This window comes from Homarus americanus, unplaced genomic scaffold (assembly GCF_018991925.1).
Source record: "Homarus americanus isolate GMGI-L3 unplaced genomic scaffold, GMGI_Hamer_2.0 scaffold8507, whole genome shotgun sequence".
Taxonomy (NCBI): domain Eukaryota; kingdom Metazoa; phylum Arthropoda; class Malacostraca; order Decapoda; family Nephropidae; genus Homarus; species Homarus americanus.
Window position 1 is genome coordinate 517,816 of NW_024737586.1, and position 27,185 is coordinate 545,000.

Genomic DNA, 27,185 nt, shown 5'->3' on the forward strand with positions numbered 1-27,185 from the left:
GCAACAATATTACACGTAAGTTAAAAGAAAATTATTTGCCTAAGTGTACAAATGTTGCTGCTATTAATAAAGAGCAAAGGTACGTCTTAGTATTTGACCATTTTATAGTACTGTTGGTGCATAAGATAACTTTGTATCAGCATTAAATTGGAGGGCCGCGCCTCTTATCTACATACATCGTTAAAAATACACATACCTTAATTTCTTATTAGAAGGAACATCACCTACACACTCAGGCGTTTAAAATATCGAAAAACTGGACAATCGACCCGGCCAAAAATAAATAAATAAATAAATATCATCCTCTTGGGGTTCTAAAATAAACAAGAAAACTAACCGTGTAGGAGATACACTTATGTCTTCACTTGTGGATATGATCACTGTGGCTTTTGCAATGTCCAGAAGTTGTGAGAGTTGGGGAGCTTTCATAGCCATCCACTCCGGACGACCAAGTCTTTCCAGAAGTTGGAGAAAATGTGCTCATTAGGTGAGTCCAACTTGAAAACTTGTGATTGTAAACTCCATCCCTCGGATTCGGGAAAATACTCACTATATAGAGACCTGCAGATAATGCCTTCCTTTAATCTTTGGCTGTGTGTGTGTGTGTGTGTGTGTGTGTGTGTGTGTGTGTGTGTGTGTGTGTGTGTGTGTGTGTGTGTGTGTGTGTGTGTGTGTCTTCATGATTTCTAATAGTCTTCCTCAATTACACTGTATGTAGGATTTATACTGACAGTCTTAAAACTAACCTATATAATGTCTTAGGAAAAAATATATATATAATAGAAATAAGTTTAAGAACACTTCTCCGTTTACATACAGTTTGCTCTACTGGGAAGACCATTATTATTGTTGTCATTATTATCTCCTGAACTCTTCCTACAGACAGGATATTTTTTACTTTACCAGGAATTCAACTCTTCATAACCCCCTCAGGTTTATCCCTCTCGTGGCCACCTCCCTTAGGGTTACCCCCCTCATGGCCACACCTCCCCTTAGGGCTAATATCCCCCACATGGCCACCTCCCTTAGGTTACCCCCTCGTGGCCACCTCCTTAGGGTTAGTCCCTCTGTGGCCACCCCTTAAGGTTACCTCCCACATGGCCACCTCTTGGGTTGTTACCCCCTCATGGCCACCTCCCTTGCTGTTACCCCCCACATGGCCACACCTCCCTTAAGGTTACCCCTCATGGCCACCTCCCCTTAGGGTTATCCCTCCGTGGCCACCTCCCCTTAAGGTTGGCCTCCCCATGGCCACCTCCCCTTAAGGTTACCCCTCATGGCCAATTCTTAAGGCCCCCCTCATGGCCACCTCCCTTAGGGTTACCCCCCACATGGCCACCTCCCTTAGGGTTACCCCCCTCATGGCCACCATCCCTCCCCCCACCTCAGGGTCACCCAGGGGACCATTATCCCACACGACAACTTATACCACAGTAGAGCCAAAGTTACAACTGTCAGACCAGTAAGTTCACACACGAGGAGACAGACAAACAAAGAGATGGTGAACAAACTAACACTATTATACAGGATGTTGTTGTTGTGGTTGTCGTATTTGTTGTTGTTTTTGTTGGGAAGGTTGTTGTTGACCTTATTTTTGCTGTCTCTTAATTAGTGGTCATGTACAGGTACTCTGAGATAAGAAATATTTAAGTAACGTATCCTAATTCACGTTTCAACAATTGTATACAAATTAGGTTAACTTATTCATCTTTGACCAGGTAACACCCATCTCTCTTCCTTCTCAAACGACTCCTTCGTCAGACCAAACAGCTTACTAAAAACCTTCACACTTAAGATCAAGTTAAAAATATAGGTTCAGGACTACGAACGAGAGAGAGAAAGAGAGAAGAGAAGAGAGAGAAAACACGTCACTTGATCCACGTTAATCCCATCAAAGACTACCAGCCTACAGGTCGTTGTAACTGAGAGTCTGCAGCCGTAATACCAACCCAAGTTAAAAATGGGGGGACTCAGCCTACCTGGATATTTGTGTTTTTCTGAACTCCTTAAATCCCAACAACCAACAAACCTTGACTCTGTAGGTAGACGTACACTTTTTTAATGTGAAAATAACACAGAGTCCCCTTTTTTTATTCGAGTGCTTATAAATTTATTGGGTTGTATGTGTGTCTTATAATGAACACACACACACACACACACACACACACACAATAACAATAACATGTTAATGTAAACACAATACAAGATACACACACACACCACACACACACACACACACACGTGAACACACACACAGATACACACACACACACACACGTGAATACAATACAAGATAGCATACACACACACACACACACACACACACACACACACACACACACACACACACACACACACACACACTACCATCATCGTTAAAATCCCATTCTATTATTGTTAATTTTACTCCACCTCAAGTTTGTTACCTGTATTATGCTCCTCCAGGGGTGGGGAGGCGCCATTTATTCTAAGTTAAATTTTCTTAATGTCGTTTCTCCCTAATGTATACCCGTTTCTGGTCATTAAATTTTATGTCAGGTGGAAGACTTTTATTTTTTTTTTTAAACTTGGCACTCGGCTGTAAGATCCAGGTCAGTGGTCTCTTGGGGGTAACACTATTAATTAACCTGTATATCTTACCTTTCTACCACCGCCGTCCCAATGAAAGGCTCTGATGTATAACCAACTGGATTGAGTGTAACACATAAATGGTGATTCTACGACGCTGTACATGGAAGTATGCATGAAAAAAAAACGTATTACACACACACACACACACACACACACACACACACACACACACACACACACACACACACCTATAATCACATACGATATGGTTTCTCTGTATAAACTCCAAATGTTGGGTTCATTTGGAGAAGTTAAGTTAAATTGGGTTAGTTTTTGCCAACTTAGGTAAAGGTTATGCTCAGCGAGGTTTGGCTGGGGGAGAATTGTTCCTTACTTTTCTCGTCTCTAAATATCAAGGTATAAGAACAATTACTATATACTCATTGTAGTGTGACTTGGTTTATACTTATGACTACTTTTGTTTCGACAGATGTTTCTATACGAGTGTTGGAAGAGAACTACAGTGTCACTCATGACTTCTTAGGAGTGCCTTAGCGTCCCATCCGGGCACAGTTTTGGGTCATATTGTATTCTGTCTGACTCTTACCTCGGGTATCACGCTTAATAGTTTAATTGTTTATATTTGGTGTTTATTAAGCGAAATTATTATAGGTTTAAGAACAGTTTCGCGCGCGCGCGTGTGTGTGTTTATTTACTCGTGGGTTTAAGCGTATATATATATATATATATATATATAAGAGCCCCACACCGTAGCTCATACCACTTAGTGCCAGCAACAAGTGGTCAAAACTTCATTTCCGCCTCGCGTGTCAGGAAGGGATCAAAGGCTGACCGAATTTACAGAATTAATGTTTGTGCGTGAGGCGGAATGACCTTGATTCACTACCACTGGGTGAAGCATTGAAGAGCTCCTTAATTAATAGCCTCGTGGCGTCCTCCTCCTCCATCCCCTGAACAAAAAATTGAATTCCTGGCTATGATTTTTCCTTAATTGAAACACTTGGTGACGCTTCATCAGTGAGGGGTAATAAACAACAGCTTCCTCCCCGAAATTAAAAAAAAATCTGTTTCTCGAGTTCACTTCTAAGTTAGGTAAGGTTAGGTCCTGAGCTCGATTCTTTGACAGAATGAACCTATATGCGATATTATTTTCCTATATTTGCGTCTCTCAGCCCAATTGTTGCGTGAAACTAATAATGTTTAATGACTGACAGAGATCAAGTTCCAGGGTAAACATTTTTGAAGAATCTGACACAAACACACTCGGGGAGGCTGTTGAGAGGAACAAACTCCCAGCTCAGGTGGCTTAACGGCCAATCAGCCTCAACCATGAGAGACGAACCACCAGAAAAGAATATCACATACCTGAACTGTTGTTACCTGTTAGAGCCCTCGACTGCTGGTGATTTTTATGACATCTAACAAGAACGGTTTCACATGGGGATAATGTCGTGCTGAATTTCATATTTTCTGCTCAATTCTGCTCAATACAATATAAATTTTAGAGAATGTGTCACGCCACTACAATTAACAACTATGGCGACAACAACACTCTACAACCAAGATACATCCAACCCTAAATATCATTCACTGCAGACTTTCCTATTTTGACGAAACAATATTCCACTACAAGAGATTAAAAAAATAAACAAAATAAATAAATAAACTCTCAACTGGTTATCAAAATAAACTCAAAGAGAACAAGTTTCATTCCTTGTTTTCCTCTCAAATTTATTTCACCATTAATCTTTCTCCAAACAAATTAGGTAAGTGAACCGACCTCTCATGCGTATAATGTTTTCTTTACCGCCAGCATCGTCGAGTGGAGTTTGAACATCCCAGAGACAAGACCAAAACCATTACGTGTGGAATGAACGTGAAAAGTTCCGAAATAATTACGACACGTGATGACTTAATAATAGTTCGGAAAGTCACGTAATATACCAGTGACGTATCATCTAATTATGCTATAGTAGTTCTCAGAATCACTTAGCGTAATAGTGCCAAATACAATTGTAGTGGTAATTAGTCGTACTATATCACTACCAAGTCTCTGAAGATCATTACCAATAGATCTGCGAGTTCCCTGCTAATCGCTGTGTCAGGTGCATCAGCCCCCCCCCCCCCCATAGAATGAAGGTAGCAAAGGCTTCAGTATCTCCTTAAATAAACAAAGCAGGGGACCTCACTTCCTCACCCCCCAGAACACCACCAGCTTCACCAGTGTCTAACCCCTCAACTCGCATTAAAAGTTGTCCAGAAAATTGTTCAAAACTTACCCACAGCCATTTTTGTTTAGTAGCGGACCTCACTCTAGACAAAATGCAAAGTTCAAAAGTGTGTCAAGTTTGCCTCTAAGCCATTTTTACCAGGATTTATTCTTTGGCAAGTTCAGCAGTTTGGCGCCACCGTTATGATTATGAAAGAGCGTGCGCGCGCGCGTGTGTGTGTGTGTGTGTGTGTTATTTATGGTTATACATGTGTACGTAAAAGAAAATGTAGTGTATTTTGTGAGTATAGTGTATAGTGAGTATAGTGTTATGGGGATGTAGTATACTGTATGTCGAGTGTGTGTGCTAAGGTAATGATTTATTTACACTACAAGTAACAGCGTGTCAGGGTTATTACCTTCGATCCTGTCTGTCTGTGTGAGTGTCCCCCTAAAAAAAAAATAACTCAACAATGGGTTTCCAGATATGCACTAATTTTGAGGGGGTTTGGTCAACTTGTAACAGTCCAAATGATAACATTTTGGTGTAAATCGGGAGAGAAATGGTAATAGGATTTTTAAGTTAAAGAAAAAAGTTGCATGGGACAGACTCCAGCGGGTTCTAACAGTACCTTACAGCAACAACGTCACAAGTTTGATATTTATCCTGCTATGGTAGCTGTTCACGGGCAGGGTTTGCATCTGCTCGGGTGACAAGCAAGTAAGCAAGAAAACTTCACTTCTGTTTACAAACAACTGTTACGGTCTGTACCTTCCAAGAGAAGGGATTAGTTATCCATTACGATACTACCATACTCTGTCACTTCAACGAACGCTTTCGTATAAATTATTTGTTGACATTTATAATACTGTATGTTAGGACGATTATTCATATTGTTTTGATGTTTTAAATATTTTAGTAGATCATAGCGCATGAACTTAATCACAAGCTTTGACAAATTTATACGAAAGTAAAATATTAGATAAAAGGTAGATGGCCGTTTGGTCTATGTATAGTCTGCATATTTCACTGTTAACCAAGGCTGTTATTTCAGGGTCCTCCTGATTAATTGGTCAAAGAAGCTGGAGGGTCGTAATACAACCCAACACCAAGCACCGGAGGAGTCATTATATGAACTCCAATGCCCACATGGGGACTGCACTATACAGGCATGACCACCAGTTAATTGGTTCGACATCTTACGTGCCATTTACAAAGTGGAAGCTCAAATACACACCTAAGATACTGCCACAACACCACCTTTACCTGTCACCCGAGACGACCACACTAGACTCTTCACCCGACCCCAGACACCTTCAGATACTCGAGGTCCCTAGTATGAATCTGTTAAATGGTCATCTCCTGGCTATGCCTCGCGCCACTAATACCTCCTCCCACAGTCAATTCAAGGCTAGAGGTGATGAACCTCACGTCAGGTCACGTCCCGCTTAACTGAGGCAGCGAATTGTCATTGTTCAGACAGAGGGATCTCCTCCCCTAACTCTTTAGTCTATCATTGGTCAACACTTTTGTCTCTCGGTCGTTGTTCCGTGTAGGCCCGCTGTTGGTGATGGAGGTGTGTAGGCCCGCTGTTGGTGATGGAGGTGTGTGGGCCCACTGTTGGTGATGGAGGTGTGTAGGCCCGCTGTTGGTGATGGAGGTGTGTGGGCCCACTGTTGGTGATGGAGGTGTGTAGGCCCGCTGTTGGTGATGGAGGTGTGTAGGCCCTGTTGGTGATGGAGGTGTAGCCCACTGTTGGTGATGGAGGTGTGTAGGCCCGCTGTTGGTGATGGAGTGTGTAGGCCCACTGTTGGTGATGGAGGTGTGTAGGCCTGCTGTTGGTGATGGAGGTGTGTAGGCTGCTGTTGGATGGAGGTGTGTAGGCCGCTGTTGGTGATGGGGTGTAGGTTGGTGATGGAGGTGGGCCCGCTGTTGGTGATGGGAGGTGTGTGGGGCCCGCTGTTGGTGATGGAGGGTGTGTGGGCCCACTGTTGGTGATGGAGGTGTGTAGGCCTGCTGTTGTGAGGAGGTGTGTGGGCCTGTTGGGTGATGGAGGTGTGGGCCGCTGTTGGTGATGGAGGTGTGGGGCCCTGCTGTTGGTGATGGAGGTGTGTGGGCCCTCTGTTGGTGATGAGGTGTGTGGGCCCACTGTTGGTGATGGAGGTGTGTGGGCCCACTGTTGGTGATGGAGGTGTGGGGACTGTTGGTGATGGAGGGGCCGCTGTTGGTGATGGAGGTGTGTAGGCCCGTTGTTGGTGATGGAGGTGTGTAGGCCTGTTGGATGGAGGTGTGTGGGCCCGCTGTTGGTGATGGAGGTGTGTGGGCCCGCTGTTGGTGATGGAGGTGTGTGGGCCCGCTGTTGGTGATGGAGGTGTGTGGGGCCGCTGTTGGTGATGGAGGTGTGTGGGCCCGCTGTTGGTGATGGAGGTGTGTGGGAGTGAGGATTGGGAGGACTGTTTGTATCCAGGTGGGGTTGATGAGGGTTAGGTATGCACCTGCATTTATTATGGTCAATCAACGTGTATTCATGCAGCCTGTGTACACATGTACCCTCAAACACACACACACACACACACAACGCATATAAATGTGCGGTAAGTTTTGCCTTCGTCCCTTTTTTTTTAGTTATGAAAAAATTAAAACGTTTTCACGTTAAAAAGTTAAGTAGTTTTGCTGAGTTACGTGGGCCCTTTAAAGCCAACATGTAGATCGGATTTCAAACTTTTTTAAATTTGGTGTCTCTACCTTAGTGAGTTAGAAGCTCACCGACTTTTGTGAATATATCATTCGTGTACAGGTGACTCAGGTGATTCTTAGTAAACATATTCAGTAAAAAAGACTGAAACATTTTTTATTTTCCGCAGAAATATGTATTTGTTTAGATATAGCGGTTATAATTCATCATGGAATAAGTGAAGAAATACATAATACCAAATAAATCACAACACTTGAAGTCCCACTGTGAAAGTCGTTCCCATAGGCAGGTACTGCACTCGACCGCATTCACAACCCCCAATTGTAAACATAGGTACACATATACAGGAGACGAGGACTGTATCCACCTGACAGCCACACTCCGAAATCCCACCGTAGAAGATAAAACAGAATAACGTTGTTCTGGGTTTTATCACCTCCATTAATGGGATGTCAAGTGTCATCATGGAATATTAAAATCCTACTCTCTAGTCACTGCTGCGGCCAGAATTAACGATATAAAAAAATAAAACTGATAAGCCAACATATGATTCAGAAGCCAAATTTTTAGTGCAGTAATTTTAAGCCACCCAATTACCGTTACACAACACAGCGCGGCGCCCCACACTTGACGAGCCAGTCTGTCTGTCCTCTCTACGACCGCCTGAATATTTACGAGCCTGTGAAAAATTGGACAAGCCACATTGAGGTTGGCTATTAAGCAGTAATCTTGTTAGCATTAGGATGCCAGATTAATTTGATTCTGCCTGTGGACTTGAACGAGTGTGTTGTATTTCACAGGTTAATGACAAAATCGGATTAAGGGTAATGACCACCTATTAATTGTAATTTCATAATCGTTCTCATTTGGATGCTTTTTTACACATCTAACTGCGTAGTGTGAATTACTCGGCTCTTTGACACACAATGGGCGTGGTAACATGGTGCTTTATAATTATATCTACGATCTAATGTTTAAGGAATACAAGAATAAACTAAGTATTTCATGCCCTGAATTTGATATTTTTTTACCCTCGTGTGTGTGGATTTAGTACATGGTGATGATGAAGTGTGTGTGAGTGTTTATGCGGCCTCCTGTGTGTGTGTGCGTTTATATGACCCCCTGTGTGTGTTTATGCGAACCCTATGTGTGTGTGTATTTGTGACCCCTGTGTGCGTGTTTATGCGACCCCTGTCTGTATTATCGAAGACAACTATATATATCTCTGAGTGTATTCATATCTTCACAGTGACCCTGACTCATTACCATCTAACACGTAATATCTGCTCTGCCGTCAGCCTCAATCCATAACCAACCACAAGTACCAAAAAAAGACTTGAATACTTGTGCAGGAAAGGAGGTATGGGTCCCAACTCTTCCCTAGAGTCGACGAAAAAAATCGGGACAATTGTTACATGGATTTCCTGGCCACCCACGTCAGTCAAGACCCACTTGAGAGACACAGCGCGATGGGTCAACTTGTTTTTGTGTATCCTGAGGTTTTTTTTTCTCTTGTTGACTTATGCTTCATTACTTTATTCTGTTTAGGTTGAATTGGGTTAGGTTAGGTTAGGTCAAATAGGTGATGTTAGTGTTGGTAGAGTCATAACCTGATGGCAGTGTTCAAACTGGTATTATTAGTATTGGTGGTGTCATAACTTAAGTGTAAATTTTAACCTGACTAACAGCGTTTGGCACGACTATATGACGTGAGGCTCTTGAGAACCAATTAGTCTCACCGGAACCTGAGGTATATAAATCATAAGTTTTTTAAAAAAGAAGAAAAAATACTTGATAGTATACCATGTTCGCCATCAGCTCTAGTGCACAACCTCAACACGTTTATGGCCACACAGTCTCTAGTAATATTTCTGGGGATCACTTGACGAATAGGAACTTCACTAAGCTTATTCCAGTCTGTAGACACCCTAACGTTATATGGGGGTTAGGTTAGGTTAGCTTAGTATTAGGTGTCCGAGTATTAGGTGTCCGAGCATCAGGTGAAATAAACTGGGTTCATGATGTTCATGAAATCCATTTCTTGAAGTCAAAGTTGTTATCCGGTAATTTTGCTCCGTAAAGTGTGCCATCACCTGGTAAAAAGGTCTTTTAAACCCTCATGTTTCTCATTTTCTCTCATGGGGGGGCGAAGTGTAAACTCGTTCCAGTAAGTAAACTATGAGGGGAGAGTGAGGACCTTGGTTTACCGACCATGTCTCTCACCGACACTAGGGTTAGTTTTCCTCATGTGTAAAGTAGATGTTAAGGTAAAACACACACACACACACACACACACACACACACACACACACACACTCGGTTGCGTGGTGTAGCCAACATCGTTAACACCTACTTCAGCGTTTCACATGAAGGGCCGACTGTAAATCGATAGCTATCAATCATCCTTTAATAATTTAGCGCAGGTGGGGTCGAGAGGAAGGGGATGGGTAGGAGGGAGGGTCGGGAGAAGGAGGGGATGAGTAGGAGGGAGAATCGGGAGAAGGAGGGGTGGGAGGTCGCAGGTACAGCCATCCATCTACGTGAGTTAGGCAATAACAACATCACCTGCCACCTCATTCACTCCTTCCAACAGACGTGGTCTTTATCTATTCATATTACCGCTCACTGAGGATGTAAAACTTTCACCGTAAATTTGCTCTCCTACTTGCATTTATCTGAGAGGCGGACGGCTGGCGAAGACTGTGAATATGATAAGCGTTTGGGAGTGTTCTTGAGCCAAACTTCCTGAAGGATATTTCAGCGTCTCAAAGTTGTCGGTTATTGGAAGGGGGTTTTCGTGGCAGAGGCGAATGTTCCCACCATTAGATAAACAAAGGAACAGCTATGAAAGTCTCGATTCTGCAAAGCAATAACAGTTGTTGTCGGGCATTACCAGGCAATAAAGGTGAATTTTTGCCCGGCCCACAACCTTTAGTCGTAGTCGCTTCCCTGGAAACTAACACAAAGAGGATAAAAGTTGCTGTTTGTGTTCAGTGCAGGAAAATATGAATAAATAAATGAAAGTAAGAAGCAGGTTCGATAAATCAAAGAGAACACGTACAATGAACATTAACAGAACAGTGACCTGATAATACGCAGAATGACCACAAAATCTCTGAATTCGCTCAAGTCGCGCCTGAGTAAGAGAAGATCCCGGGCGGTTTTGTTAGCTATATACTGTGTCCGGTGTGCTGAATGATACAGAGCCGATGACTTACTGTAAGCAAAAAATCTAATGGGACTTTACGCGATTGCCTTAAGTCAAACACACGATAAATCCTCAAACGCTTTCTCCCCCCACTAAATCCCATTATCTGCCATCACTGTTGACTATCCAGCAAGATTTGATAGCAAGAACTAGCCTTGATAGTAAGAACTAGCCCTATCAGGTTATGTTATTTTTTACCATGGTGGTATTAATGTGTACACCGAGTAGGAAAAGTGTCTACCTAATATTGTTATCAAACACGTAGGGGACGATGACGCGAAACAATAAGATAATATATAACTCGGATATTGTTTTCTGGGATACAATTAAGAGATTTGTAGCAAAACCTCTATACGACAATAACTATAATAATAAGAATAATAATAATCAGTAGTGAGAGGTTTAATATACTTTACACCCCCATAACCCCACAGGACTTCTCGAGACACCTGGAAACAGAATGGGGAGAGAGAGAGGGGGGTTAGCGGAATATACAATGAAACTCCATTCACGTTACATCAATATGTAGAACAAGACATAGAGGTATACATGAGGGTGTTACACATACTGTACGTTCCCTGAACAAATGCCGTGTTGTATTGGTTTCAAAGAATAACAAGTTGTTATCATTAAGAGGATGTGTGGGTTGGCTACTTGTTCCTCTTTGCAGCCGAGTAAAACAGTTGGGGGGCTTATCGTTCCCTGCCGCACTTGTGATTCCTGAACGGTGGTGTCCTGTGTAGTGAGTATATGTAAAGTCCTCCTCACTCAAACACACACACACACACATAAACCCACATGAAATCTCCCTTCATTCTGTCATTCTTTGACTCCCTCGTTCATTATCGCCGCTATTGCATTCTGCATCCACATCAAGATACTGAATGTATCCTCCCGTCTCTCCCACAGCCCTGAGCCCACATCATCCATCATCAGTAACAAGTCCTTAAAACCCCAGGTAACTGCGGGTGAAGTCTTGCGTCTGTTAGATAATCTAAAACGGATCTTTTCCTGTTTATACTAAGGGCCAATTGCAAGATCAGCCGTGGTGTATACCATGCTGTAGTAGCCCCATGTTTGTTGTGCAAGAAGCGTTTTTGGCTAAAACAAATAAAATATATGTACGATTCGTTATTAGAACGTGGGGAAATTTCGTGGTACACGTACCCCCGCCCGATGATCACTACGATGGAACTATTTTTGAAACCAAAAGAAAGAAAATTGATTTGGATGCACATAAAATGTATGACTCTGCAAAGGAATAATATTTTTTATACGATATACTCTACATAGAACAGCACATGTAGAATTGTATTGTTCTTTTTAAAAGCGGTCCATGTTTGTGTACGAAAAATGCCGCCAGCCTCTACTTGTCTCATCGCCGTTTATATCCTCCAAATTCGCCTAACCATCATAGAAGGTAAGCCTTTAAGATAACTAATACAACTAATTTATGTGTAGAAATGTATTGAAATCAAATTAAGCTAAAAAAAAAGTCGTAAATGGTCTATTTGAAGAGTGGTGAGAACAGCTTCCTCTGGGATGGTGAATGACGTCCTTTATCAGAATTAATATCGACCCAATTTTCGTAATGAGGGCAATTAATAACCGTCCAGCACTACCAAAATAATTATTTCCTTAGTATAATTACTTATTAGCCTAGATTTCATATTTCAATAAGTCCAAATATGCCAGGTAACTAGTGCTAGGTACTTCCCAGGTATGTTTCATTTGTGTATCAGTTTAACCACAATATGCTACTAATAGGAAAAATTCAGTGACCTAAATTCATGTTTTATTTTTTATTCCCTTAGTGACTCAATGTATTACAAGAAAGAACTACATTACGACTTGTTTGGGCCAACAGTTGGAGTGGTGATATTAATTAACTTTGCCATTGACAGTGGTAGAATCAAATGTAGATATATTGGCTTTGTATGTCCATGATTTCAACAAAAATGAATAAGTCCTTCTAAAGTAAATGGAATTGATGATATTATTATCTTTTGGCCATCCAGCGAATTTAATGAATTTAAGTTGACCGATTTTTACCAGTTAAGTTAGGTTATGTTAGATTAGTTAAGTTGGGGTAGGTTAGGTTTGGTGACATTGAAATTATGTTTTTTCAAATGCCAAGTAGGTGGATGACCAAACATTCATTTTACCAAATTGATTATGCGTAGATTAAAAACATTAGTTTTGTTTTTTACAAATTCAGACTCCGTAAAGTTCAAATGACAATCAAATTCATGATAGATGTTTCACCCTATACACTAAAGCTACTTTATGTAAGAGGAAAAAATTAGCACCAAATTGTATTGTTTAATATCAAAAGAAGTCATTGATGATAATATTTAATAACAATATTTCAGGTATTACGACCTGGTCATCGGGACGGAACCCCGTCGTAAGTAGAGGAGAGACTGTACTGCAATTTCATCTTAAAACTCCTTGTATCTTACCTAACCCACATTGCTGCTCCACTCAATTATAGCTAGATGTAATAATTGTAGGAAGTAATCACTGGTATGACCCCCTTTGCCTGTATTACAATTCTTGGATATTCAAAGATAATGAAATTATGAATCTTCATATATGTGATATACATTCTAATGATGACAACAGAAATATGTCTGACTTGACTAATTAACTGTAACCAAAAATTAAACTAAGTAAATTTGTCCTAAATCCAACCCTTAATATATGAAAGACAATATACTTTATTTTATGATAGTTAAGTCAAGTTTCCAGTTAGGTTAAGTTAGGTAGGTTAGTTTAACATTTTTATGTAGATCATTAAAATTTTAAAGGGCTTATCATTTTTGTTCTATGAATTTCTCCAAAAAAAGGGATCAAAGTTTTGGAATCACCATGACAATATACACTACATTAGAAAAAACAATAATTTTTTTAGTGTGTGTCGCATATCAAACCAAACAAATCTGAGTTTCCATTGGAATTTTTTATTTTTTATTTTTTTTTAACAGACAAAAATTACCCTCAATATGTAGATGTTGGAAACTTATAAATATTAACCCTCATAAATAAAGATGTTCAAGAATTTGCAAATTTAACTAACACAATATTAATGATTTTATTTTCACTTACAGGTAGAGATACAGCTGACTATTCACCTTTCACCAATACTGAAGAAATAAATCTTGGTATCATGATTGATGGGGAATTTTTCCGGTTCCAGGGAAGATTTTGGAATTTGCTATCTAACCTAACCTCGGAACTGGTTCCCAAACTCGGAACAGAAAAATTTGGAGACTCCGTAAAATCCCAAAATTACTCATAGACCAAAAAAAATGCAGTTTCTGGAATTTTCTGAAAATATGCCTTGGAGAAATCATAATATGCTGTATGCCTTAATTATTATTATTATTTTTTCCACTTTGCATACATACATGGATATTACGTATTAATTTATTTGTGAAATTTGTGGATGAATTTTCTTTTAAAATACTTGACTCTTGCTCATCCATATATTATAACATATCCTGCTTTTAATAAAGGCTATATTCTGAAATAAGCATTATCATTGTATTCTCATCCTTATTATTATTACAGTACAGTATATTAAAAAATGCAGGAATGATTTGCAATTAACATTGCAGACTGTATTGAGGATATTTTTAAACCATTTAATTATCATCTTGTTCTATGTTTAACATTATTAGTCTCTGATTAGTTGGTAGAATTTCATGACTATACCTACTGTACAGTTAACCCTCACTTTACGCGGTCCCACATTCCGCGTTTCCACGTTTACGCGGTGCCCTGCCGGAACCCATGATGCTCACATTCCGCGGTGCGTGTACCCCTTTACGCGGAGAGCGGCTGGCGAGCCGCGCCATTTTTGGATCCAAACCTCCCGCCATCCGCCATGTTGTGTAAGCGGCGCGAACATGGTGCGCACAAGGTCGCCCAGTCATCAAAACATTACCAGTTCTTCACCCGCCACCCACCACAGCTGGCCCAAGTCAGTGATAGTGATAATTATGGTGAGGATATGGACTTATATGGACTTTGTGGAGTTTGACAAAGAGGCCCTGCAAGCCTCTGTGGTGGATAGTGATACAATTGATACAAGTGACACAGGTGAGGGCCAATAATCTGCCCTCTGCCTCGGAACCAACCGCCCATCCCCGTGTGCCCAGCCATTTTTTCTACTAATGTAAGTGTTAAAAAACCTAATATTATTGATATTTCTCTTAATTATTAATTGTGTGTGCATACCATCATAAAGTTAAGATAATATTTTTACTACAACATAGTTGTGTGTCGTCAAAAAGTGGAGTTTGGGGATCGGCCCGGACTCCATTTCAATTAATCCCATATGTTATGTTATTCACTTTACGCGTTTCTCACTTTACGCGGGACCCTCCGGGTTACATTAACCACGTAAAGTGAGGGTTAACTGTATATGGGTTCCATGACATTTGCTCACAAGATGAACCTTATCTAACCTAACCTAACATGTCTTCATTTCCATAATAGTTGAGTATATGCCTTGTAAACAAATGTCTGCACACTAACTATATGAAGACTCTGGTGAGGATCCATATACAGTATTTACATGTAATATTTTTCCAAATAAAGGACCATTTAAAGAGCAGAAACTTTTCTCCTATTTCTGGTTTAGCCCATGTCTTAACATATTGTATAAATTTTTGCTCCTGACATTGGGAAAGTGTTCATGTCTTGCTTTTTTGAAAGGGTATTTATTGCATTACTATAATCAGGTGGAGAAAAGGAGGAAACATTATCTCAAGTTTTCATATCTTGTAGATAACTGACCTTTATACTTGTATAATATGAAAGTAAAATTTTTGGTATAAAGATAATTTCCTGTTTGATAGAAAACTAACAGTTATGGTGATATTTTTTTTAAGATTTTATCCCAATTCATCTGTACAGTGAGTTCATCACTGTCATAACAAAATTATAATACCTAATATTGTACTTTGTTATATTCTACTGACTTGATCTGCAGAACAGGCCATAGTTCTCTTTATTTACACTCGCCCAACCCCAAGTTCACGAAAAACTTATAACTTTATTGTTAGGTTAGATTTAATAAGGATAAAGAAGAAAGGAATATATATTACACTCAATTCCTACATTTTTTACGGTTGTCACAGGCTTTATTTATCTATATTCACTGTATATTCATCTTATTTTATTCCCAGAATTGGCTTATAATCCAAGAAAATAGGAAAATGAGGTGCACCTTAGCTTGGGATTCAATTTTTTATGCTCGTAAATCGTGTAGCAAGAGTAAACGTTTCGTGCCACTGACAACGTTTTGAGGGTGCAAGCATACCAACCCCCAAGTCTGCTTGTAAACCATCAATACTAGCGCAACTTAAATCAACCAAACACTATTTTCCATTATCTGTCTCACCGACCATTCCTAAACCATAACAGCTCAATCTAAACATGATATCAAAAGGGATGCATTTTTTTTATTACCCTTCATCTTGCACTGTGGCTAATATATATCAATCCAGACGTTGGGTATGAACAAGCAGGACGCCACCCACAAGGCGAATAATAGTACTTTTCGCCTTTATGCCATTGGTTGAGAAGGGTACAACTGCATTGTCATCTCTAGAGCCGCCGTGAAGTATGTATGAATTAGTGTACACCCGGGAGGCGCCTGCCGTTAAGGCCCGTGTTCAGTCCCTCTCGTCTTGTTATCATCGGGGAATTTATTAGTGCGTGTGTGGTGGACGTTTGTGGGGGTAGGGCCGAGCGAAGTGCAGTCCAGCAGCGGCCAACTCATCTAGAGAATTGTCAAGGTATGGCTGAACAAGAAAGATGGTGACTGGAGGAAGAGCACCACGTAGCGGAGTCTGTGATTTAGGATAGATTATGCTACAAAGAACCCAACTGGAGGTGCTTGGTTGGCCATTATTCCCTCAGGACACCGCTGAGACCCCACGCCGTGATAAACGTAACCATAGCAACCACCCAGTTTGTTTATGCGGTGCGCGTGACGTCACAACCGTTCAGTTCCCACCATAACGCGCTTTCACTAAGGTAAGTTGAGCGCAACTAAACGCAGCCCTGGTTTCTCGTGCTATGAGGACGATTGATTGATTATGGTAATTACATCCATGGCGACGCAACAGCTTAAGTCATATGCTGCTGCTTTTAAACTACCCTGTAAAAGCTTAGGCTAAAAACAGATAATCCAAGGTAAAAAACAAAACATAAATAATTACAATAATAGGCCGAACTTTCATAAAATAACATTTAAATGTTAATAGAAAAAGGCACAGGTCACTGACCCACATCGGGGCCTGGGGGCGAAAATATAATAATAATAATAATAATAATAATAATAATAATAATAATAATAATATTAATAATAATAATAATAATAATAATAATAATAATAATTATTATTATTATAATTATAATAATAAATAAAAGTTAATAACAAAATGAAAATAATAATAATTACCATAAATACAAAACGAAAAAAATAAACCAAGAATGAGAAACGATATACAATATGTATGTTGTGTTGTCAAAGTAAGAGAAATAATTGAGACCCTGCATTTGTGTGTAAATGAGGCGGAAAGTCAGATGAGCAACCTGGGTCTTGGTCACATATGGCAGCAGGGTCTACCATTAGACAACACATTATGCTTCCAATATCTTCCCAGGCGGTAGTACCTCCCTGTATTAATATTTTTGTTTTTTTTACGGGAATTAGCCCACCCGGTCACAGGTCGAACGACCCGCAAGGGGGCCTAGGGGGGGGGGGGGCGAAAAAATAATAACAAAGAAGTTAAAAATAGAAAAAAAATATTATTCTTCACCACGAAGATATAGCTATTGCATGTGTTAAAACATTAATATCGCTGAGAATCCACGAGTAAAAATTTACCACTTATATCACATGTTCATCTTCCTTTGAGTTAGAACCCGTTGTGTTAGGCGGAGTATCTGGGTCATGTTGTGAAAAACACTATTTCCTCACGTTATGCGATGACTTGTCTAAACTCATCTCAAAATAATGATAAACATGGCGGTGTACTTACCTTGTTTAGTTTGTAGAATTTCGTCCTCCTATGGACGCAGCTGACCAGGCAGTTCAATAATCCTTGTCAGGTAGTGGCCAGCCATCTGTCGAGTCGGAGCTTGAGGGAGTCTGTTGTGTCCTCTGATAGTTCCCTACTGTACAATGGTCTTTATGCGATGCGTTGTGGCTTCTGATCTCTTCTTGAGTGGTGTCAACTATGACCGTAAACTTTTAGTGAATCGCCAACGTAGGCGATACGGTTACCACAACTGAATTCCGACATAGAAATTACACATAACACTTTAAGGCGACGTAACACTAGCACTCTGCCATTTTGCGTCGTTTATCCTCTAGCAGTAGCTCGTAATACTCGCACGTAGGTACAGTATAGCTCTCGTCGGGCTGGCTCGTTCTGATCTCTGTGGTCAATTCAAAATCTAAAGTTGATGAGGTTAGTTATAAAAAAAAAAATATCGAGCCATATAAAATAAATAAATATAATATTACAATTACTATCTATCACATTTCTAAAAAAAAGTCCTAAGTGTATTTTCTATTGATATTTATATTCCTAAGTACTTTAGATCTGATTATGTTTGTTGACATTGAGAGCGTGTGGCGTCTGTTGGGACAGTTGATGAGCGCAGTGATTATGACCCGTGTTAGTTTTCTAATGTGTGTTGTGTGTGTGAGTGACAAGGCACTCTTAGAATATTGATACTCATTAAGGAAATTTAAGCAAAGAAAACGACGCCGCATAAGTGAATACAGAACCAGGATGGAATCAAGACGATCAGCTGTTGTGTAAGTTTTTTTTTTTTTGTGTAAGCGTAAAATTCATTCATCCCCCAATTCGCTTCACTTAACTGACCGCGGTAAGATTGCTCGTAAAACATAGACTGATTAGTTGTCTAATGCAAAATATATTTGTAGTAACTATTATATTATCGTGCGCAGCAATAATCTCCCCAAACACGGCCTTATGAACCAATAAGTGATGACACTACCATCTTAAACAACTTCCGCAAGGTGATCATGGCGGCTGGGCGCATTACATTTGGGGGCAAAACAAATTTTGGGCGATAGGTTTTGCTTCATTTAGGTGAAACATATATTTCATTTGGCGTAAATGACGGTAAATTTCCTGATTAACACCCAACTCCCTTTGAAGCTTAAAATTTTTCTTTTTCCTGAGGTTTTTAGTGTGATTTATTTGATTCTAACATCCATTTCTGTCGGAAATCACGTGTTTCTGCCCAAGCTAACCTAACTTAGATAAACCTACCCTTACCTAACTTAACCTAACGGGTGTTAATACGGAAAAAATACCAAAATGACCTTGACTTATATTTTACGTATATTAAATAAGTGGAAAATAAGAATTTAAATATTTCTTCCACGTCATTGCAAAGGCATTCTAAATTACTGAAAGCGGAAAACATATTTATTCCTTTTTGCATGCTATTTACTTTAGGCAAAATCCACATAATGATTGTAATCGTTAGGCTAAAGTCACTGACGCAGCATAAACACTTGTGAAATCCAAGATGACCAAAATGCACAGAACGTTTTTCCATCCTCCGCGTACTGCCTCACAGCCACTATATGAACTACGTTACTAGGCTAGAGGTGCATTGGGTATGATCACATCCCCGTATAGAGATTAAGTCCACTTTTCTATGTTTATAGACTAATAACTCATCGAGAGCATGATGGGGGTTGGGGCAGCAGGGGCAAGCTTTCCTCTTGAAAATTTATTATTATTTTTTTTTGGGGGGGGTGGAGTTGAGGATGCAGACTTTTCTAGACATTTTCTCTCTCAAAAAAGGGGGGAGGGGGGGGCAGATTATTGAGTATCTGTGGGAAATGTTTCTATATTTGCCCACCAGTAAAACTACGGGATATGCCACAGCTGTAGACAACTTTTTTGTTGACATGATATCCCCTCCTCCTCACCTTTCCATTTGTTTTGTAAAGTTCATACTGCCTAATTCTGGAGACACTTTAAGAACCACATCTTAAAACTTATAAATTATTTTTTTTTCTGAAATTTTCAGGAATGAAAGCCTTTGGTTAAAAAAGAATGGACATTAAGTAATCAATGGTATTAATCATTTGCGTATTTTTGGACATCATTGAAATTTCTTAGTGTTTTATGTATATAACTAATTAGCTATTTTCAGAGAGAAAAGTTTTTGATTGCTGAAACATGCTACAGGAAATTTTTTACAGTGGTGGCGGTCTAAAAAATACAAATTTATTGCAGTTTAAAGTAATATTATAAGCAAGATTATCATTCTCTATATGCAGTATAGTTAAATACCAGGAACAATTTGTGCTTAATTATGTGTGCCTTTAGGGCCCTTAAAATTATTCATGATAAGGCATAACGGAATTTGGCTTGAGAAATACTTGTATCTAATACTGGTTTATGTTTTTTACAGGTTGCGACATCAGTGCAAGGTAAGTACTGTACACAGCGTGTCAATTTTAAATATAATATGTTATTTTTATATAAAATAAATTAAGGAATTTATAAACTTTTTTTTGGGGGGGCGCTCTTTTTTTTTACACATATCTTGTCAACTCTAGTTGTGCACCGATTAAGTTAAGAAAGTCAACGCAAATCGAAATTAAATTAATATACAGTTTTCTACTTTTACTGCCGAGGACGAAATCGATAATTGTCGTTTAAAAGTTTACTTTTACAGAATTATGATTCATGTTTATCCATAAATGTGAAATGACTATTTATCAAACAATTAAACTAAGAAATAATGTTACAATCACAATGATATCCGTGTACAGGGTATATACGATTACTTATACTATACTGAATTCCATCTTGTGCTTATTGCAGTATAAGTCTGTTTACCTTTGATATTTAGATTTGTTACCCCAGTGAAATTCTTTGTTGGTGGGATTATGCATTGTGACTGGCTGCTTCATATTAGTTATTAGATATGGGCATTATTCTTAAAAAGATTGTTATGTTAGTGTTTGAACTTGACTTATGCGGCCAATTAAATAATTTGTTTTAAAAAATCTCCTCCATGATTGGTGTTTGTTAACTCTTTAATATTTGTTATGGTCGCTTTTGTTTTATTTAATGTATCTTTTTACTCTGAACTTAAAAGTTTTTATCAAGATTTTATTAATATTCATTGTGATATTTTGATGAAAGGTTAGTATGTCATGACTATTTCATCCACTGTAAAATAATAGAGGTAAATATATATTAGGATCCTGCTTTCGTCATCACTTACATCATATTATTATAAGTTATTTAATCATTACGTTTTTTTCTCGATATAACTAAAATTCTTAACAGTGCGAATTTTTTTTTTTTTTTTTTTTTTTTTTTGTAAACAAGTTGGGTAACTCTAATTCTGATGGTAGATAATGTTGTACCCTTATGGATGGACACACTAACATCGGGTAGGTTATACGTTCACCTGTGTAACCAGAAAAACAGTTATTGATTTCGAGTGACGACCAAGAGTGAACAATATAATCCAAGGTGTTCATCTTCTTTTTAGTTTATACAAAATAATGGATATCTATATCATATTCATCTTAAATATCAGTATTATTCAATTAAACAAAAATACCATCGCCATACCTTGCGTTGGCAACCACAATCCTTCACTCCAACGTTTTCGGGCTGTTTTATCAATCCTCTGAGATTTTCCATCTTTCAGAGTACCCACTTTTTAATTTAATTCATCCATCCCAGTCTCTGCCCTCTGATGGCGTACCTATCCTCAACTATGTCCATAGAGCTAAGTCAGTGACCACACGTTTTTTTCAGGAAGTCATTCACAGGATGACAATTATTTAATAATCGCAGATAGTGTTTGTAAGGAGCTACACGCATGCCTTCAATGCTGGTTGATTAGTTAGTTGCATGACAGGAGTAAGACAATAATGTACCTGCCATTGCAAATCACTCTCGTGGATTAGCAAGATTACAAAGAGTGTATTAGCCTTCTGGAGTCTTGCTAGTTTTCGTCCGATTAAATTTCTTTCTTTGTTTGAGTTTGTGTGAGGGAGGACCCCGCCTGCATACGAGGGTGAGAGCGAGGAGGTGTTTGTGCCGTACTGGTGATAAGTGCACTCTGGGGAGGAGGAGGGACCATGGTTGTGTTGCTCTACTCGTCTTGTTCTGCTGTTGTCTATAAGGTGTCTGTTTTATTCCCTACTCCATGTTTGTGCTATAGTTCCTCGCTGTATTTGTTTTATTATATAGTTTACCCGAGCCTCTCTTTCTCTCTCTCATATTTTTTTTTTACACCTATCGATTCCTTCTACAGTATAGTTCTTCCTTTATCCTCAGTCACTTTGGTATAGAAAATGAATTATCCATTTAATTTAAAATGTCCGGTCATTTTTTTTTATATCGATGTTTCAAATCAAATTATGTTCAGAAAGTTGTGTTGTAACTAAATCTGAATTTATTACAACAGAAGAAAGATCACATTAACGAACACTGACCTTCGTGGGCTGAAATACTGGCCTGGTCACTGTACTTTAGACTCAGATGTTCAATGATTTGTGAATATTTTTGTCTTCCATATAAATAAGTTGTAGGGCATAAAAACATAAATGATTTTGAGAAAAATGGAAAATCAGGACAAATAAGAACAAATTCAAGATAATACCAATAGCCAAGATTAAAACAAGTCCAGTAATAGTCGACCAGGAACTATACCCATACGACACTGAAGGTAGGATGCTTGGATTAAAACTAACAAAAAGAGGATATATAACATACTTAAAAGATAAAGAACGACAGGCAAGAATAAGATTATCAAAAATAAACGCTTTAAGAACCTTAGCATTAATAACAAAAGAAAGATTTATATTGCCCTTGTCAAATCAATTATGGACTACCCACCCATCCCATTGAACACCCTTAGTAAAACGTGCATTAAAAGGTTACAAACAGTACAAAATATAGCCCTCAGATTTATATATAACATAAAATATACAGACCACATCAATAATGAACAGCTACACAAGAGAGCAAACCTCTTAGCAATCAATGTAGATATACACAACAAAGCTGTAAATATTTGGAAAAAAGTGACTGAACTTAACACAGAAACATATCAAAACTGGATAAATAATATAGACAACGAAGGATTCCAAGAACACAGTTGGTTTAAATCAGCCAGGAAGAAAGTAATTGAACCATCTCCTGCCCCAATATACATATAAAACATTAATAGAGAGAATAAAAGATGAGAGTGACCTACCAGCTCCACAAGAACCTGGTAGGCCTCTCCATACAGTGTACCTTTAGACTAACATAACTAATATTTAACATTTAACATTTAACATTTAACATTGAACTAACATCTTAGTAAAAAAAAAAAAATGTGACTACCCTCCCAGCTACACAAGGACCTGGGCGGGCTCACTAACTCAAAAAAAAAAAAAAAAAAAAAAAATATATATATATATATATATATATATATTAATAATATAATAATAATAATAATGTGATTACCCTCCCAGCTATATCAGCCAGGAAGAAGTAATTGAACCACCTCCTGCCTCAATATACACATTTCTACATAAAACATTACTAGAGGAATAAAGATGAGAGTGACCAACCAGCTCCACTAAGAACCTGGCAGGCCTCTCCATACAGTGTACCTTTAGACTAACACAACTAACACTTAACTAACACCAAAAAAAAAAAAAAAAAAAAAAAAAAAATGTGACTACCCTCCCAGTTACACAAGGACCTGGGCGGGCTCACTAACTCCAACAATAACAAAAATAATAATAATAAGCAGCATTATATAAATAAACCAATATTAATACAAAGGTCTGACGACCCAAGGGAGCAGAACAAAGACAAAACACCAATAAGAAAGATGAAGCGATCTGGTTGAGCCCAGATTCTTTCTACTCCTACTGTATTTCAGTTTCACCACTTTTTCTTCAATTCCTAATAATCTTCTTTCACCTCTTAACTAATGACTTCGTATCGTACTCACTCTACGACACAAGGAGGGTAACCAAACAGTGTCGAGTTTTGACTGAGATTCTCCCGAAACTGTTCACGTTCTTGTTTATCTCAGTTACCTAGAAGAAAAAAATCAACAAATGAATCCTTGCAAAACCCAGGCGTTGGTTGTCAAGCTTTGCGGTGGAGGGAGTTCAGTTGACAACACGCGAAGGGGGGGGGGGAGATTGGAGGAGGGGGAGGGAGGGGTTCTTTACTCCCACGTAATAATTCATCAAGCTGAACAGGTGTAAGACTCAAACACCCTAGTTACCAGAACATGTTAAGAATATATCATGAGGTTGTGGCCGTGAGCGTGTTAGTATAGTCCGTGGCGTGCGTCTCTGTCAATCTTGTACGCCATGATATATTATGTACCTTCATAAATTTGGACTGAACAATGTTAAGTGGCCTTGTATTACGTTCTGAGGTGTGGTGTGTTTAACGAATATCAATAAGGCACAAAATATTCAACCTGGAGGTGAGGGTTGTAGAGAAGGAGGGAGGGGGGGGGGAGGAGGGTAGGAGAGGTGACGAAATATTACCCTGACATCTTCTTTAGTCGATAACTATGAAGTGGTTTGAATAGCACATGTGCTTTGATGATCTGTCTGTATGAGCAAAATTTTCATACGGTTGAATTATACAAGTCACTTGGATCAATAGAGTAACCGTATATACAATTATATGTCTTAATATTACTTTACATTAGGTTTATATTACTGAGGCCTCAATAATACCACATTTTTTGATACTGGGACACGCTGTAAATATACTCCTAAGTTTATATTTCTGAGGGATAGCTATTTGTTATCTTATCGTTGCAGACAAAACAAAACATTGTGGTACTGTTGCTACATGATAGTTTTAGGGAGACAAATGACACCAGACTTAGCGTATCAGGCCGCCCGCCATGCCCGTTGTTGCGGTAATGGAGCGATCGTTACCTAACACCTTCATTAGCGTAGAATCCAACGAAGCCACTGGATTTAGGTAGTTAGCTTTATTGGTGGTTTGAGGTCGTCCTTTTAACCCTATCATGCTGCATAACAGGATGAATCAACTGAAGAGAATGAACATGATAGTTTTATTTCAAAGGTCTAGGAACGTAACATAGCTAAGGAGTATATCCCTTGAACTCATTAAAATCCCGAGTTTCATTTGAATCGGATAAAGGGAAGGCAGTGGATGGATCACGGCGTTGTTAATGTACTTCTACCCATTAAGGGACAATACAGTACCAGGAAAACCGAGTAAAACAATGGGCGGTACTTCTTAGTGTTTCCAGACTATGAGACCATCTGTTAGGGACGACTGGCTAACTGACTCTCCCACACAATGACTGACTACAATACTCAGCACCTAGCCTCCCTCCCTCCCTCCCTCCCTCCCACCGGATTTTGCGTAATGTGTGTGAGCTCACAGCCAGGTCTTTCATTCAACAAGCCGAGGCAGCTTACTGGGGAGAGCAATTTATAATAATGTTACTAATATTTTGCCTGGGTCACGGTAGATGCAGAGAAGCCTAACGTCTGAGAGTTTAACTGATTGGGTTTTTTTTTTGTCACCTGGTTTCTTAGATGTTACAAACTGCTGTAGGAAACTATGTTCTGGTGATAATAGTAAGTTAATTACACGTGTATACTCTACAGTGCTAACTATCATGAGATCAATATACTGGTGTTTACCTGTACAGTAGTTCTACCTATTACTGATAAGTCATGTTTGCTGTGCGTTGCCTCTAATCATACACTATCACCAAATGATTATATAAACAACACACACACATGGGGGAGGAGGGCAGGTAATCTTCTTGAATCACCCCCCGCTGGTCTCGGTTCGTGGTGTATTCATTTACTAAACCAGTATACTAAACTTGCTTGTTCACACCACGTCCTGACCTCGAATATGAGCAACACTGGTACACTTATAACCTTCATTAGTATAATTATAAAGCCGTTGTGTTATAATTAGATTCCTGCTGATCCTCATATACCTGTACCTGTTGTAGGAAGGCAGTTGTTGTAAGACGATCACTGTACACTGACAACACCGCCTGCACCTGTACCGCTGCTCATTTCTCTACTCTGTTGGTTTAATAACACGATGACCATTACCAGAACAGTGTTTCATAATTAATTGTCCTGGTTAATTTTTAAAATTCATCTGAAAGTATGGCATTGTTGGTACGTGTGTCTTCGGTGAACGGAAATAGTCATAGGAAAAAATGTCACCTGACTTGTACACATTGACAACACAAAATATATATATATATATATATATATATATATATATATATATATATATATATATATATATATATATATATATATATATATATATATATATATATATATATATATATGATGGCATTACACGTAGGTTAGATTAGGTTTTTCCGTGCCGGTTTTCTGTGACTTTTTCTTGTGACTTTTTTTCCTGGATTCGTGTCTTCATGCAGGAAATAACAGAAAGACTGTATGTGTGCAAGCCAGTTATGACACTATGGAACCAGTTCGTTTTGTTTGGAATATTTTTTGGCTATCGTAGAAATCAAGCGATTTTTTTTTTCGATTATTAGTCTCAGGAAGTTAAAACAAAAAATCTTACCCAAAAAGGTATAGAAAAGATAATTGCACATCAGAGAAAAGAAAATTCCTCTATTGTGACTTACCTGTAACCATCAGTTTCTACCTTCATCATCTCTACCTCATAATATTGTCAATCTTTGCTCGGGGTCCCTTCCCTTCTCCACACAAAGGTAACGGCCTAGTTTCCCTCTCCCTGCTGTCACTCCCAGCCTCCGCCCATCCCTTCATCAGGCACGGGAAAGACCATTCATCTTCCATCTCATTACCCGACGGACGCATCACAACAAACCCATCCCTCTCAAAACACTGCCGACACGACGCATGGCCAAATAATCCCCCTGTTTAATTATGCGACACTACGGCCTCCACGTATGATAATTACCTCTCATTTTCTCTCCCGTTTTAGAGATGAATATTTCAAGCTTAGTTAATGAGGGGGATGTTGCATACATACCTGATTTGTAATTAGAGCTTAATATAACCAGGGGAAGGAGCTAGATGGTAGGGGTATGATGTGTGTGTGTGTGTGTGTGTGTGTGTGTGTGTGTGTGTGTGTGTGTGTGTGTGGAAGAGAGAAGAGGAAGAAGGAGGGAGGGTGATTCATGCGGTGATGGAAAGGCAATAAGAAGCTGAAGGGAGGGAGGAGGAGGAAAGGTGATGGGGGAGGGAAATTTCGGTGTTGGAGAAGGGAACAATTAGAGTAAAGAAGTGAAATGGGAAACGAACACTCAGAGGCGATAAGTGAATTGAAGAGTAGACGTTCAGACTATGTGAGACGAGACTCAGACTATAAGATGAGAGGCCATTCAGAGTGTGAGATGAAGAGTGAGGGAT